This window comes from Martes martes, assembly GCF_963455335.1.
Source record: "Martes martes genome assembly, chromosome: 11".
In the NCBI taxonomy this organism is placed as follows: Eukaryota; Metazoa; Chordata; class Mammalia; order Carnivora; family Mustelidae; genus Martes; species Martes martes.
Window position 1 is genome coordinate 24,332,934 of NC_137899.1, and position 15,446 is coordinate 24,348,379.

The 15,446-nt window shown below is 38.1% G+C and overlaps 1 protein-coding gene across 1 annotated transcript in view; it reads left to right on the forward strand.

Annotated features, from left to right (window-relative positions):
- Positions 1–15,446, forward strand: part of CCDC146 (coiled-coil domain containing 146) — a 119,254-nt gene that overhangs the window by 807 nt on the left and 103,001 nt on the right. The window lies entirely within an intron of this gene.

A 15,446-nucleotide genomic window follows, 5' to 3' on the forward strand; every position in this document is an offset into this window, starting at 1 on the left:
ATTGATGTGAACATGATGCACAGGCTACAAAATTGTAGTGTAAATTACTGTATTTTTATTTTAGGGATAGCACTGATTCTTAGTAACCAAGAAATATCTGAGAAATCAGGATTTGTGTTGACAGCAACATTAATCTCTTTGACTACAAATGGTCCCCAGTTTTAGGGCTAAAATAAGGAAAAAAGAGTCAACAGTGCAATGGGAAGACCACGAGACTGACAGGAGACTGATTATTTTCCTTGCTCTCTGGGTCACCTGAATCTGTTTCTTCAGTTCTAAGCTGAAGGATCACACTAAATGACTCTTTAAGGTCTTTTTTACCTTTTATTATTCTGCAGGCAATTTAAAAGGGGGGGGGGGAGACCCATAAGATTTATTTCCTGCTTCCCTGCGTATCTCTCCCTTTCCGTGCCCCTACCTCTTCCTACCCATTACTCCCTAAGTTCTTTAGTAAAGACAAATTGCAAACAATGACATTGAATAAAATGCAAATGCTGTAACCAAATGTCTTAAAAAACCGAAGCCCTTGTTGGGGTGCCTGGGGGCTTCAGTCAGTTGAGCCTCTGATGGTTTTGGCTTAGGTCACATCTCCTGGGCCCTGCGATCCAGCCTGCCTCGGGCTCCCCAATTAGCGGAGTCAGTCTGCTTAAAGATTCTCTCCCTCTGCCCCTCCCCCTGCTCTCTCTATCTCTCTCTTTCTCTCATACAAATATATAAATCTTGGGGAAAAAAACCTGAAACTCTTGGCAAAAATGCAATAACTGGATTTACTGGGAGGTAGCGATAGAGAGATGGACTAAAGTCCTAATGAACTCCTCGTGGGCCCAAGTCACAGGGTTCTCCACTAGCCATTATCTTTTTTAAAATTCAGTGTTTTCATAAGCTATCCTTTCCTCTTTTCTGTCCTCCTAGTTCTTTCTCCCTCCTTATTCTCCTTCCTAGTTATTGAAGGCTCATGATAAGTCCTAGCTTTTAGGTTCACCAAATTCCCACTGAATACTAGCGCTGTCCTTGACTTTGTGTTTCATTTGGTCATAATTATTCAGACTGATCTTCAAAGTGTCTTTTTAATGAAAACCCATGGGGATAACTTTGAAATTTTTGAAAAAGGCATTGGTTTAAGGAAGTTGAGAATGCACTCACATTTGTTGTACACATACCAAATATTTTTAGATTAAATAGGAATAAATACCTAGCAGATTGTATTGTTTCTGTGGTGAGATTTCCTTTTCTGAGACAAACCAAGTTCATGGAATTGGCAAGTGAACCATAATTGTCTCTGGCAAAATCTTTGTTTGATTATTTTCAAACAAAACTAAGGAAAATTGACTGAAATACTACTTTTCTGATTACATTAACTTGAAACTGGAGAAAATGATTGATATAAGATTAATATAGGATATTAAAAAGTTATTGATACTTTAAAAAATTTTTTATTGATACGTTACTTATGTATCAAATCTGTCCACATGTCAATGACGACTAATAAAAATACTGCCTTCCATCTGCGTGACATTATAGTTTGTTTTCACAGCGTGTGCTCATGTGTCATCTTGTCGTATCCTCATAAAACACTCAGTTTAGCAGAGCAAATATTGTTATCCTCACATTATAGATGAGGAAACAAATTCAGAGAGATAAAAATTAAACAGTTAGAGGGTCTGACCCTCTTCCCACTCTACTAAAAGGTCCTCTATCCTCCTGACCCCTTTGAAGAAAAATAATCATTCAAAAAATGAAGAATCATAAATAACTTTTCATTCCTATGTTGTTCTTTTTTTTCAACTGAAGTTGTAAAAATACCTTACAAGTAAACTCTTAAGGGGGAAGAGTTTATAGTAACTTACACACCCACCAGCAGTATATGTTCATGATGTATACATAGACATACTGCTGGTAGGCAGTTAAAAACTTTGTTTCAAACAAACTGCTGGTGGGCAGTTAAAAACTTTGTTTGTTTGTTTGTTTTTAACAAAGTTAAAAACTTTGTTTGTTTTTAACAAACTTTGAAAGTTTGTTAAAAACTTTCCAGAGTTCATTTCATCAGTATGCATAAAACACTTTAAAAATATGTGTATCCATGACGTGGAAATTGTACTTTTGGGGATTTAATGTAAGCATAAAATCAGGGACATTTGACAAAACTTACATTCAAGGAATTTTGTTTTATAGAGTTAATTATGATACTAAAATAATGAAGTAACTTAAATGTCCAAAAATAGTAGGGTGTTATGTAAATCAGTATACATCCGGAATATTCTGCAGCAATTCAAAAATTATATTTTGAAGACTACTCAATGATGTAGGAGCACTTCTATAATATAATTGTAAAGGAGAATCGTCCAGTTCTTATTCTGTGTGTTTCTCCTTTACTCTCACACTACTACCACACTCATAACACTTCTTCTGACACTTTTGGCTACCACGTGTCTGGGGGGTTTTCCTGCAACAAGCAGTTTTCCAAGACACCAGCAAGGTGTTCTACAGTTTGACTCTATTCTGACACTACGTACCTGCAAATAGTGTCAGAACCCACAGGGTAAGAGCTCAGTTCTACAAGACTGCTCTCACCCACTTGAGATGCTAATTACAAGTAGTGGGTTCCTAGGTTACCCACAACTTCTGTCTGGTTTGGCTACAAATCAGAGGTTCTCAAAACCACCTTCACAGTTTTGATGAACTTGCCGAAATGGTTCTCAGAACTCAGGGAAACATGTTTACAGTTTATTAAAAGATCTGACGAAAATGCATATGGATGGATAGACATATAGATAGATATCTCCAAATAAAGAGAGAGATAGGGTGAGGTCTGGCAGGGTCCTGAGAACAGGACCTTCTGTCTCCCTGGAGTTGGGGTGTGTCTCCCTCCTTGTGTGGATGTGTTTGCCTAAATGGAAGCTCTACAAACCCCATACTATTGGGATTTTCATGGAGGCTTCATCACGTAGGTATGATGGATCCTTAATTCCATTTTTAGCCCTTCTTTCTTTTTAGGAGAATGGGGCAGAACTGAAAATTCCAACCTTCTTATCATGGTTCATACTCTCCAGTGACCAGCCCTCATCCAAGAGCCATCCAAGAGCCACCCAAAGTCACCTCATTAGAACAAAAGACATTTCTATCATCCCCAGAAATTACAAGGGTTTCAGGAGCCCTGTGCCAGGAGCCAAGGAGAGATCATCATATATTTTTTCCTATTATCTCACGGTAATATTAAGTGAAAAGAGTAGAATGCCAAATTGTATTTTTAGTATGATCCCAATTCTGTAATGATGATAATTTTTTTAAAGATTTTATTTATTTGAGAGGGAGAGAGAGAGGAAATAAGAGAGAGAGAGCATGAGAGGAGAGAGGTCAGCAAGAAAAGAAGACTCCCTGCTGAGCGGGGAGCCTGACTCCAGGATCATGACCTGAGCCAAAGGCAGTCACTCAACCAACTGAGCCACCCAGTTGCCCCAATAATAATAATTTTAAAATAAACTTTTATTTTATTTTATTTTATTTTTTATAATTTTTTATTTTTTATTAACATATAATGTATTATTAGCTCCAGGGGTACAGGTCTGTGAATCGCCAGGTTTACACACTTCACAGCACTCACCATAGCACATACTTTCTCCAATGTCTATAACTCCACCACCCTCTCCCTATCCCTCTTCCCCCGGCCACCCTCAGTTTGTTTTGTGAGATTAAAAGTCTCTTATGGTTTGTCTCCCTCCCGATTCCATCTTGTTTCATAAAATAAAATTGTGTTTTAAAAAATATATCCCAGGGAAACAATTTCAACTTGGTAACAATGGTTATCTCCAAGTAGTAAAATAATGAATTATTTCATTTTTTTGTGTGTTTTCAATAATAAACATATATTACATTTATAATTTAAAAGTTTTAAAAGCACTTCTTAAAACACATTGTTTCCTAAAACTAACTCAAATAATGAAATAGTTGAATGATTTCTTACTATGTAAATGTAAATACCCATGAAGATTTTACTTTATTTGATAATTGATATTCAATAAATGGACAGCAGAGGGCATGAGTCAGTTTTCAGAAAAATGTAACTTAAATACAATTCTGGAATTCATCTTAGCTGAGGGAAGCCCAAGGAATTTGCCAACTTTCTCAATTATAAACTTTTACAATGAATATATCTTATGACTTTCATTCTTGTGAAATCTTAATAAACTCAATCTGATAACTGACAGTACTAAGAAATATTTAATGAATATGTAGGTAGCTTCCTTTGAAATCATCATTGACGTATGGACAGATTTGGTTATTTGTTTCCATGCCCATGATGTACAAAAAAGTGTCTGTGATTTAATGCAGTCAAACTTTCCCATTCTAAGCACCGTGAGAAGTTGCCTACGTTAGACATATTCTCAAGAACTTTGTATGTTAAAGCAATATGTATGTGTGTTTATGTATGTATCTGAGATAACTTAAATACACACAGCAACTAGAGTTTACTCATAATAGAAAAAAATTTAAAAGCTAATTTTAGACAAGAGTTCTTGTGTATGCTAATGCTTAATTCCATTTCTACAAGGTAGCAGTTGTGTTTTCAACCATTCACACAGGAGTAGTATTGAATAGAAATTCCACTTACATTTTATGTATTTTGAGGCTATGCTGTTAGTTATGTATAGGTTCGAGATTAATAGTTTCCTGATAAATTTCCTTTTTGTCGTTAAATAATGACCTTCTTTATCTCAAGTATCGCTTTCTGTCTTGTTATGTATTTTTATCTAATAATATTTTCATCCCTTTACTTCAAGCCTGTGACACTATATTTGGGACTTGTGTCTTATAAACAGAATACAGCAAGATATTTTATTTTTTATAAACATATAATGTATTATTAGCCCCAGGGGTACAGGTCTGTGAATCACCAGGTTTACACACTTCACAGCACTCACCATAGCACATACCCTCCCCAATGTCCATAATCCCACCACCCTCTCTCTACCCGCCTCCCCGCGGCCACCCCCAGTTTGTTTTGTGACATTAAGAGTCTCTTATGGTTTGTTTCCCTCCGAGCCCATCTTGTTTCATTTATTCTTTTCCTACTCCCCAAACCCGCCACATCAGCAAGATATTTTAAAACCAATTTGAGAATCTTTCTCAAAAGGTAAATTAATCCACTTTACAATTTTTGTAATTACTTTTACATTTATATATATTCTTGCCAGCTTATTTTGTGTTTTCTATTAATCTTGCCTTTTTGCTTTTGGGGGGAGGGGTCCTCTATTTTCTCCATTAATTTAGTCTGTATATTTTTCTTTATTCACCTTTTCTTCCATATAATTTGGAAGGCTATTTCTTTTCTTCTAATCATCATCCTTGGGTTTTTGGCATACTCACTTGACTTAGCAGAAGCCTGATCAATCAGTATCTTCCTCCTCCTCTTGAACAATGAAATTCTTTAACATCAGTCTTCTCCTTTCCGTCTTCCGTTTCATTTATTCCCTTGTATATTTTAGTTTAGTAGTTGTTATTATTATTATTATCATTTTAGAGAGAGTGAGCGTGAGTGGGGGACAGGGGCAGAGGGAGAGAAAGAGAATCGTAAGCAGGCTCCATGCTCAGCACAACCTGGCACAAGGTTTGATCTCACAACCCTGAAATCATGACCTGAGCTAAAATCAAGAGTCAGTCACTTAACTGTCTAAGCCACGCTTGCTCCCCTATTACTGTTTTTTATATTTGTGCTCATTTAGATTTAGCAACATTTACAAATTTATTTGCTCACCTCTTTCCTTCTAGATTTGGTTTTGTTTTTACTGAAGTGTATCTTTATATATATATTATATATATTATATATATACTGTATATATGTACTGTATGTATATAGTACACACTAAATATATACAGTATATATATTATATATAATTATATATATATAACTCATTAAATATACATATATATTTTGAGTTATTTCTTCAGACTTTGTCTGTAAATGTCTTTATTTTGCCGTTACTCTTAAATAACTAGTTGACAGTTACTCTCTCTCAGTACTTTGAAGCAGTACAGTTTTTGCTAATGAGAAGTCTAAGTCTTCTATCTGTCTAATTTAGTGGCTTTGTAGAGAAACTGCCTTTTCTCTCTGGTTGTTTTTAGAATTTTTTTCTTTGTTTTGATGGCCTACAGTTTTCATACTTTGTGTAAGTTCAGTTCTTTTTGTTTGCTTTGCTTTGTTTTAAAGTTACTGAGGTATAATTTACACACAGTAAAATCCACCCTTTTGGGGTGGACATTTCTATCGATTTTGGCAAATGTATACAGTGATGTAGCCACATGACAATCAAGATGTAGAACTTTTCCATCACTGTCAAAAGTTCCCTCATACCAATTTGTAGTCACTCCTTCTCCCCCAGCATCCAGCCCCTGGCAAACACTTGATCTGTTAGCTGTCCCAATACTTTTGCCTTTTCCAGGAACTTCTAAAATGGAATCATATAGTACATAGCCTTTTGACTTAATATAATGTATTTGAGATTCACCCACACTGTTGTATGTGTCAGTAGTTTATTCATTTTTATTTCTGAGTCACATTCCATTGTATGAATGTACCACAATCTGTTTATACATCCTTAAGTTGATATTTGGGTTGTTTCCAGTTTGGGGTGAATATTAATAAAACCAATATAAACATTTGTGTACAGTTTTTGAATAGATACATATCCTCATTCCACCTGAATAAACACATATGAATGAATGGCTGGGTCATTTGGTAAATGTATGTTTAACTTTCTAAGATGTAAGTAAGTTGTTTTCCAAAGGAGCTATACAACTTTACATTCTCACTAGCAATATGTGAGAGTTCCAGTTACTCCACATCTTCACCAACACTTGGTGTTGTCACTTTTAAAAAAACACTCTAATAAGTGTGTAGTTTTATCTCATTGTGATTTTTAATTGGATTTCCCCAATTACTAATTAAGTAAGCATATTTTCATATTCTTATTTGCCATTTGTATATCTTAGGTTAAGTATATGTTCAAATCTTTTGCCCACTTTTTAAATCAGTCTATTTGATTTCCTATTATTAAGCTATGAGATTTCTTTAAAAAAATTTTTTTTTAAATTTTTAATTTTTTTTAATAAACATATAATGTATTATTAGCCCCAGGGGTACAGGTCTGTGAATCGCCAGGTTTACACACTTCACAGCACTCACCATAGCACATACCCTCCCCAATGTCCATAACCCCACCACCCTCTCCCTACCCCCCTCCTCCCGGTCACCCTCAGTTTGTTTTGTGAAATTAAGTGTCTCTTATGGTTTGTCTCCCTCCCAATCCCATCTTGTTTCATTTATTCTTTTCCTACCCCCCAAACTCCCACGTTGTATCTCCATTTCCTCATATCAGGGAGATCATATGATAGTTGTCTTTCTCTGATTGACTTATTTCACTAAGCATAATACCCTCTAGTTCCATCCACATCATCGCAAATGGCAAGATTTCATTTCTTTTGATGGCTACATAGTATTCCATTGTATATATATACCACCTCATCTTTATCCATTCATCTGTTGATGGACATCTAGGTTCTTTCCATAGTTTGGCTGTTGTGGACATTGCTGCTATAAACATTTGGGTGCACGTGCCCCTTTGGATCACTACGTTTGTATCTTTAGGGTAAATACCCAGTAGTGCAATTGCTGGGTCATAGGGTAGCTCTATTTTCAACTTTTTGAGGAACCTCCATGCTGTTTTCCAGAGTGGTTGCACCAGCTTACATTCCCACCAGCAGTGTAGGAGGGTTCCCCTTTTTCCGCATCCTCTCCAGCATCTGTCATTTCCTGACTTGTTACTTTTAGCCGTTCCGACTGGTGTGAGGTGGTATCTCATTGTGGTTTTGATTTGTATTTCCCTGATGCCGAGTGATGTGGAGCACTTTTTCATGTGTCTGTTGGCCATCTGGATGTCTTCTTGGCAGAAATGTCTGTTCATGTCCTCTGCCCATTTCTTTATTGGATTATTTGTTCTTTGGGTGTTGAGTTTGCTAAGCTCATTATAGATTTTGGATACTTAAGCTATGAGATTTCTTAATATAGTCTCCATTGCAGTCTTGTGACAGATACATAATTTGCATGTATTTTCTTCCCATTTATGATTTTTGTTTTCTACTGTCTTCCAAAGAGCAGAACTCTTAGATTTTAAAAAGTCCAATTTATCTATTTTTCTTTTATGATTTGTGATTTTGTGTCCAATATAAAAACAAAAATAAAAAACAAAATCTTTCTCCAAACCAAGGTTGTGAATAGTGAATATTTTCTTCTATGTTTTCTTCTGAACACTTTTTACTTTTAGATTTTACATTTAGGTATATACCCCATTTCAGGTTACTTTTTGTAAATGATAGAGGGTATGGTTTGAGGTGTGTCTTTTTACAAAAGGATGTCCAGTTGTCCAGCATCGTTTGCTGAAAAATATGATCATCTTAATGGATTAAAAAAAGTTTAGCAAAATTCAATACACATTCCTGTTAGAAACTCCCAACAAACTTGGAATAGAAGGAAACTTCCTCCAGCTGGTACAGGCAGCTATGGAAACTTACACTTCATCATACCATATTTAACTAGACTAAGACTGAATGCTTTCCCCATTAAGATGTGCAACACAGGAGCACCTGGGTGGGTCAGTCAGTTAAGTGGCTGGCTTCGGCTCAGATCATGATCCCAGGGTCCTGGGATTGAGTTCCACATCGGGCTCTCTGCTCAGCGGAGAGCCTGCTTCTCCTCCCTCTGCCTGCCGCTCTGCCTGCTTATGCTCTCTATCTGTCAAATAAATAAATAAATAAATGACCTTTGATTAATTAATTAATTAATTTTTATTACATGATCTTTAAAAGAAAAAGGATGTGGAACAAAGGGAGAATGTTCACTCACCACTTTTGTTCTGCGTTGTACTAGAGGTCCTATATAGTATTATAAGGCAATAAAAAGAAATAGAAGGAATCTACATTGGAAAGGAAGAAGTAAAATTGTGTTTATTTGCAAATAGCATGATCATGTAAGTAGAAAATTCTAAGGAATATTGTGCAAAGCCACTGAATTAATAAAAATGTTTCACGAGGCTACAAAATACAAGGTCAATGACAAAAACCAATTTTATTTTTTTTCTTTTGAAGATTTTATTTGTTTGTTAGAGATGGTGCACATGCACGAGAGAGAGCATGAGCAGGGGAGAGGGGCAGAGGGAGAGAGAGAGGCAGACTCCCCACGGAGCAGGGAGCCCAATGCAGGGCTCAATCTCAGGACCCTGAGATTATAACCTGAGCTGAAGGCAGGTGCTTAACCAACTGAGTCACCCAAGCACCCCAATTTGATTTCTAAGGACTAACAATGACATTTGGAAATCAAAATTAAAAAAATAATATCATTTACAATAACATACAAAATGTGACATACTTAGGGATAAAGTTAACAAAACATATACAAGACATATTTTCTGAAAACCATAAGACGTTGCTATGAGAAACTGAAGATGACCTAAATAACTGGGGAGAAAAACCAAATTCAAGAAAAATAAGCCTCAACACAAAGATGTCATATTGCCCCACACTAATGTATTGATTCGTTGCTCAGTCAAAATTGCAGCAGGCTTTTTTTAAAGATAGAAATTGACAAGTTCCTTCTAAAATATATATGGAAATAAAAATACATAGTATAGCCAAAACAATTTTGAGAAAAAAACTAAGTTTGAGGATTTATACTACATCGTTTTAATGCTTACTGCAGAGCTATGACAATCAATATAATATTGTATTGGTATTAGAATAGATATAAATCCATGGGACAGCATAGAGAACACAGAAATAGACCTATACATATATAGTTAATTGATATTTGGAAAAGGTGCCATGATAATTCAATGGGAAGAGGATATTTTCCTAACAAATGGTGCTGAACCACTAGATATCCATATGCCCATCGCCTCCCCAAAGAATATCAATCCTTACTTCACACCATACACAAAATCTTAACAGAGATAAAAGATGCAAGTAGAAGAGCTAAAACTCTCAAAGTTCTAGAAGAAAATATAGGGGGGAAATCTTGTGACCTTGAGTTTGGCAAAGATTTCTTAAGATACAAAATGTGAACCATTTACATATGTCATGAAAATTGTATTTCCTCAAAATTAAAAAAATTTGCTCTTCAAAAAGACAATGCTAAGAAAATGAAAAGATTGGGAGAGACTGAGAAAATATCTACAAAACATATTAATAAAAGACTTGTATCCCGAAGACACAAAGAATGCTTACATTATTAGCAGGGAGCAAAAGAACCTGAGTTTTTTACTGGGCAAAAAATAGTAAGTAGACACTTCATCTAAGAAGATATGTAAATGGCAGATAAGCCCATAAAAGACGTTCCACATTAAGTAGTCTTATGGAAATGGAAATTAAAACCACAAATTAAAAATCAAAATTAGATGCCACTACACATCCAGCAGAATGGATAAAAATACTGACATTATCAAGTGTGAAAGGACATGGATCATTGAGAACTTGGTGTCCACTTCTTCCTGGTGTGAATATAAAAGCACAGAGCCACTTTGGAAGACAATCGGACAGTTTTGTATTGAGTTAAACATACTTACCATATGACCCAGTAATTCCATTCCTAGATATTTACTCAGGAAAAATGAAAACATACATTCACATGAAGACTTATACTCAAATGTTTATAGCAACTTTATGAGTAACAAGTCAAATGTCTATCAACTGGTAAATTGGCAAATAAATTGTGGTGCATCTGTACATTGTGATATCACTCGGCAATGAAAGGAATGAAATATTGATGTCCACAGCAATGTAGGTGAACCTCAAAAACCTTCTGCTAAATTACAGAAGCCAGAAAAATCTATGATTCTATTTATATAAAATACTGGAAAAAGCAAGACTAGTTATTAGGTGCCTGGGATGGCAGGCATGGGGATAGGACAGGGCACGGATCATAAAGGTACACAGAGGAAGCTTTTAGAGCTCATGGTGTCATAAGCACGGTAGGAAGGCGCACACACGAGTTGTGTCTTTCCACAATGTCAGCTTTAGTCAATCACAAAGCAAGGTTAAATCACAATGATAAAGCAGACTCAGGATTCCAAACTCAGTGACATCTCCCCATGTGATTAAATGTGGCTTCTTACATGGCACACAGAGCAGGATAGAAGACAAGCCATATAACAAACAAGATAACAGAAAGGGGCGGGAAGTGAACGAACCAAATGTGACCTCAGTTTGTGGGTGCGCCGCTGAGATAAGGCCTGGGTCTGGTCGGGGTCAGCTCTCCGCACTCACTGCTTCTCATGATCAGCAGGGAAGGCTCTCGGTTCATTCAGAGATCCATCGGGCAAAACCGTCAGTGGCAGTTGCCTTTTTTAAGTGGTCAGATGTAGAAGGGTCAGGTCTGAGGAGTCTGACAGTTTGCTGCCAAAATCCTTCCGCCCCCCCCCCTTTTAAAAAAATTTTATTTATTTACTTGACAGAGAGAGAGAGATCACAAGTAGGCAGAGAGTCAGGCAGAGAGAGAGGGGGAAGCAGGCTCTCCGCTCAGCAGGGATGCTGAGGCAGATGCGGGGCTCGATCCCAGGACCCTGAGACCAGGACCCGAGCCACAGGCAGCGGCTTAATCCACTGAGCCACCCAGGCGCCCCAATCCTTCCCTTTTTAGAGGGATTTAATCAGTTTTGGATTTCTGCAGACCTCCTCTGGTTCTGCTGGTTATCAGTTCTGGGGTGTCGTCAGCTGACATTGGTCCTGGCAATATCTCCTACCTGCAGTACCTTAACTGCTTGCGTCATTGCTTGACGCAGGCTCCTGCTTGACATGAGAGACTCCATTTTGCTCTCTACAAAATGGGAATGTTTGTGGCAGCTATTACCCAACAGTCAATATGTGTAAAAACTCATACTGTACTCTTAAAATTATGAGTTTTATTGCACACAAATTATATCTCCATAAAGCTGACTAAAAGAACCCCACGTGATTCTACTTTTTCTCTCTTCCTCTTAGACGGGAGACCCAAGTTCAGTGTTATTAGGTGGCATTGTGGCATCAGGATGGTTGTCCGGCTAGTGGCTGCTGTCTGACCATGCTGACTCTCCTTGAGATATGCATCCACCTGGGTCTCACACTTGGTTCTCCTGGCCGGCATCTTTGAGAATTCTGCCTCTTCCTCTGGTTCTCAGTGGCATGTGCTGCAAAGCTTTCCAAAGCCGTGTCTTTCATCACAATGTCAAGGGTGCTTGGGATGGCGCTCTCAGCTAGCCTTCAGTACCTCTCCCTTGCCACTGTGTGGACTGTCTTTAGCACGAGCAGGGGTAGGATCAGTAATGGTATGCAGCCTTGTCACATCCTCAGCCTCTCACCTGAGAGAAGGGGGCACATGATCTCTCCGATGTTCTTGAATGTCCGAGTTCCACTATTCTGCTTCCTGAGCCTTGTCCTGGGCAGACAAGAGGCCTCAGGGGCCTATTGCCAACTCTTCTTGCTCTCCAGTTCAGAGAGGGTTTTTTGTTGTCGCTGTTGTTTATTTTTACTTTTAACTTCCTCCACCAATGTAAAGGAGGAAAATTGACTTGGTAAATATTCTTCTAAAGCTATAATGAATGTAAGAACCTTTGCTTTTAGAGGAAGGAAAGAAATTGAGTAAGGGATGCTGCCCAAGGGGAGGAAGACTGAAGGGGAGATCTGCCAAGGGCCAGGGGAAGCGTGAGAACAGGAAGTACTTATGCAATGAAAAGAGGAGGCTATGAAATTTCTAGACACGGGCAAGGGAACTTTGCCCTCTTATTGTCTAAAGCTGGCCCTGCCCTGAATAAGAGTTGACATATTCTTTTAAGGACCCAAATACTTCGCAAATACAAAGATTTCACCATACCCGATATCCTACATAGTCTTTCTTTCCCTAGATGAAAACATCTCAGAGTGGGATTTGAAGGTTAGGCTCACCAGGACTCTCACACAACATCCCAAGGATGTATTCTAGGACAAATTCATGCTAGAAGAGCCCCAACCTATAGATTCCTAAACCATTTGATCCAGTCCCAGGGAGACATCTGTTTATTTGATCCCTGTCAAAATTATTTAAGGCTTTCACATGAAAGCGAAAAAACAAAACAAAACAAAACAAAAAACAAAAACAAAAAAACCCAGACAGTGGTGGGAGGGAGCTAACATTTATTGAGGACTACATGCTGGGTCTGGACTGAGATTTTGTTCCATTTAATCTTCCCAACAACTCTTAAATCATCTTGTAGTTGAAGAAATAGCCACTTAGAGGTTGCATATCTTGCCCAAGGTCACACAGGAAGTGGAAGAATAAGATTCAAGCCTGAATTGGTGAACTTCAAAGTATTCATCTTCCATGAGCCCATGCTGTCATCCTGTAGACTAAGTTAAAGCCACTAATCCTAGTCTTAGATGAAATGACAAGAGGAAGAGGAGGAGGACAACCACCACTATGACGAAGAAGGGAGGAGCCAGGGCTGTTGCATTTGGGAAGCAGCAACGATAGCCCATACTACACAAAATTCTTTCCTAAGGAAACAGACCCATCTAAACTCACAATTCCTATTGACTAGCGTGTGGGGAAGAGGAAAGGGGTAAATCAAAGAGCAGGTTTGCAAAGCAATGACCTAATTAGGACATATAGACTAGTACTGTAATGCTATGAATGTGCTTTCAGGTATGTTTTTTAAAAATTTAAGCAAAGGTGACTGAAGAATTTGAAAAACATGAATGTTTTTGTAACAAAAGGAAGGAATGGCCTGCAGTGTGAAGATTCTAGATTGCAAGCAAACATACAGAATCTCTGATTCACAGACCTTCTGGAAGACTGTCAGCTTTAGACCTACTTGAGCATTCCAAACCTCCCACAGGATTTGGAACGGATTCTGCTCACTACCGAATTATTTGGTAACTATTAAGGGAACTGATAGGGCCTCTCAGCCATCCTTTGAGTTTCTAAAGCCTGACTGGACTTGCAGAATGACTGTAAATTATGGTGGATCTGAGACCAGTGCTTCTTGCCACACTCTGCGTAAGGGAAAGAGTTCCTTTGGTTTGTAACTATAGCAACCAGTTCTATAACCCATTGTTTTGCACAGCTCCATCTTGCCACTTCATGGACCGCCTAATAATTGCTGTTCTACCAGAATTGTCTTTAACTGACTTACATTGTATTGACCTGCTCCTTGCTAAAGGGGGTCTTAGATTTACACCTTTGCAGTGACAGAAGTCAAATTCCTTTAGCCGGCTGTATCCTTGATCCTGCTTTCCATAATTGGAGGCTAGAGCAAAGGGCTTTACCAAGGCCACGGCAAGAATCCTATATGGTATAAAAGTGTAAGGGATTTGGAGCCAGTGGACATGAGTTTGAATAAATACTGCCACTTATTGCTGATCACTTATTGTGATTGTGGGCACATCACTTACATTCTCCAGCCTTCAATTTCCTTTTCTGTAAAATGGAGATAATAATAGTTATGAACATGGTTGTTATAAGAACAGAGTGAAATGATATGAAGGAAAGCTTCATTTAAGCTGTGAAGGGCTATATAAATGTCATTACTAAGTGCAGAGGTGCGTGACCACTAGGCAGGAGTGCCCACCTGCTGATGAGGACATCCAGGAGCATTATGTTAGAGACAAGAATCACGTCTGTTTCTATGACAGCCTTCCACATGGATGGTCTTCCCATCACGACCCTATATGTCATACTCATTCACAAATGAGTAAAATGAAGCTCATTTCGGCTGTGTGGTTTCTGAGAAAAAGAAAAAATAATAAGTTTTATTTTTATTTATTTATTTGACAGACAGAGATCACAAGCAGACAGAGAGGCAGGCAGAGAGAGAGGAGGAAGCAGGCTCCCCACCAGGTAGAGAGCCCGATGAGGGGCTCGATTCCAGGACCCCAAGATCATGACCTGAGCCAAAGGCAGGGGCCTAACCCACTGAGCCATCCAGGCGCCCCAGAAAAAATAATAAGTTTTAAAGAGAAGGTGAATAACTTTTCTCGGTCTGTGTTTGAGGTTGGAGGGTAGCATGCAAAGGGAAGCAAAAAGGGCAATGAAATGAGTTGGGAGAAGCCCTAGAGCTCTCTCAGCTTTCTGCCCTCCCTAGGAGGGAGCATATCCTGTGACAGTCTTTGGTTCTCTGGGATCGTGGGCAGTGAACAGGCTCCTCATTGGTTACACATGCATATAATGTAAGATTTAACTAATACTGTGAACGTTTACTTTAAGGCTAGATATGCACTTGGAGCTTCCTCTCAAGAGTTTTCTTTTATGTATGTATATGTGTATGTATATAGGTGTGTTTTAAACCACATTGTTACTTTAACACCTCAGTTATGAGGCAAAGTTTAGCTGTACATACTGAACTGCAATGGTTTTACTTCTCTGTCCCAGATTGGAATTTTTTTTGCAGGGT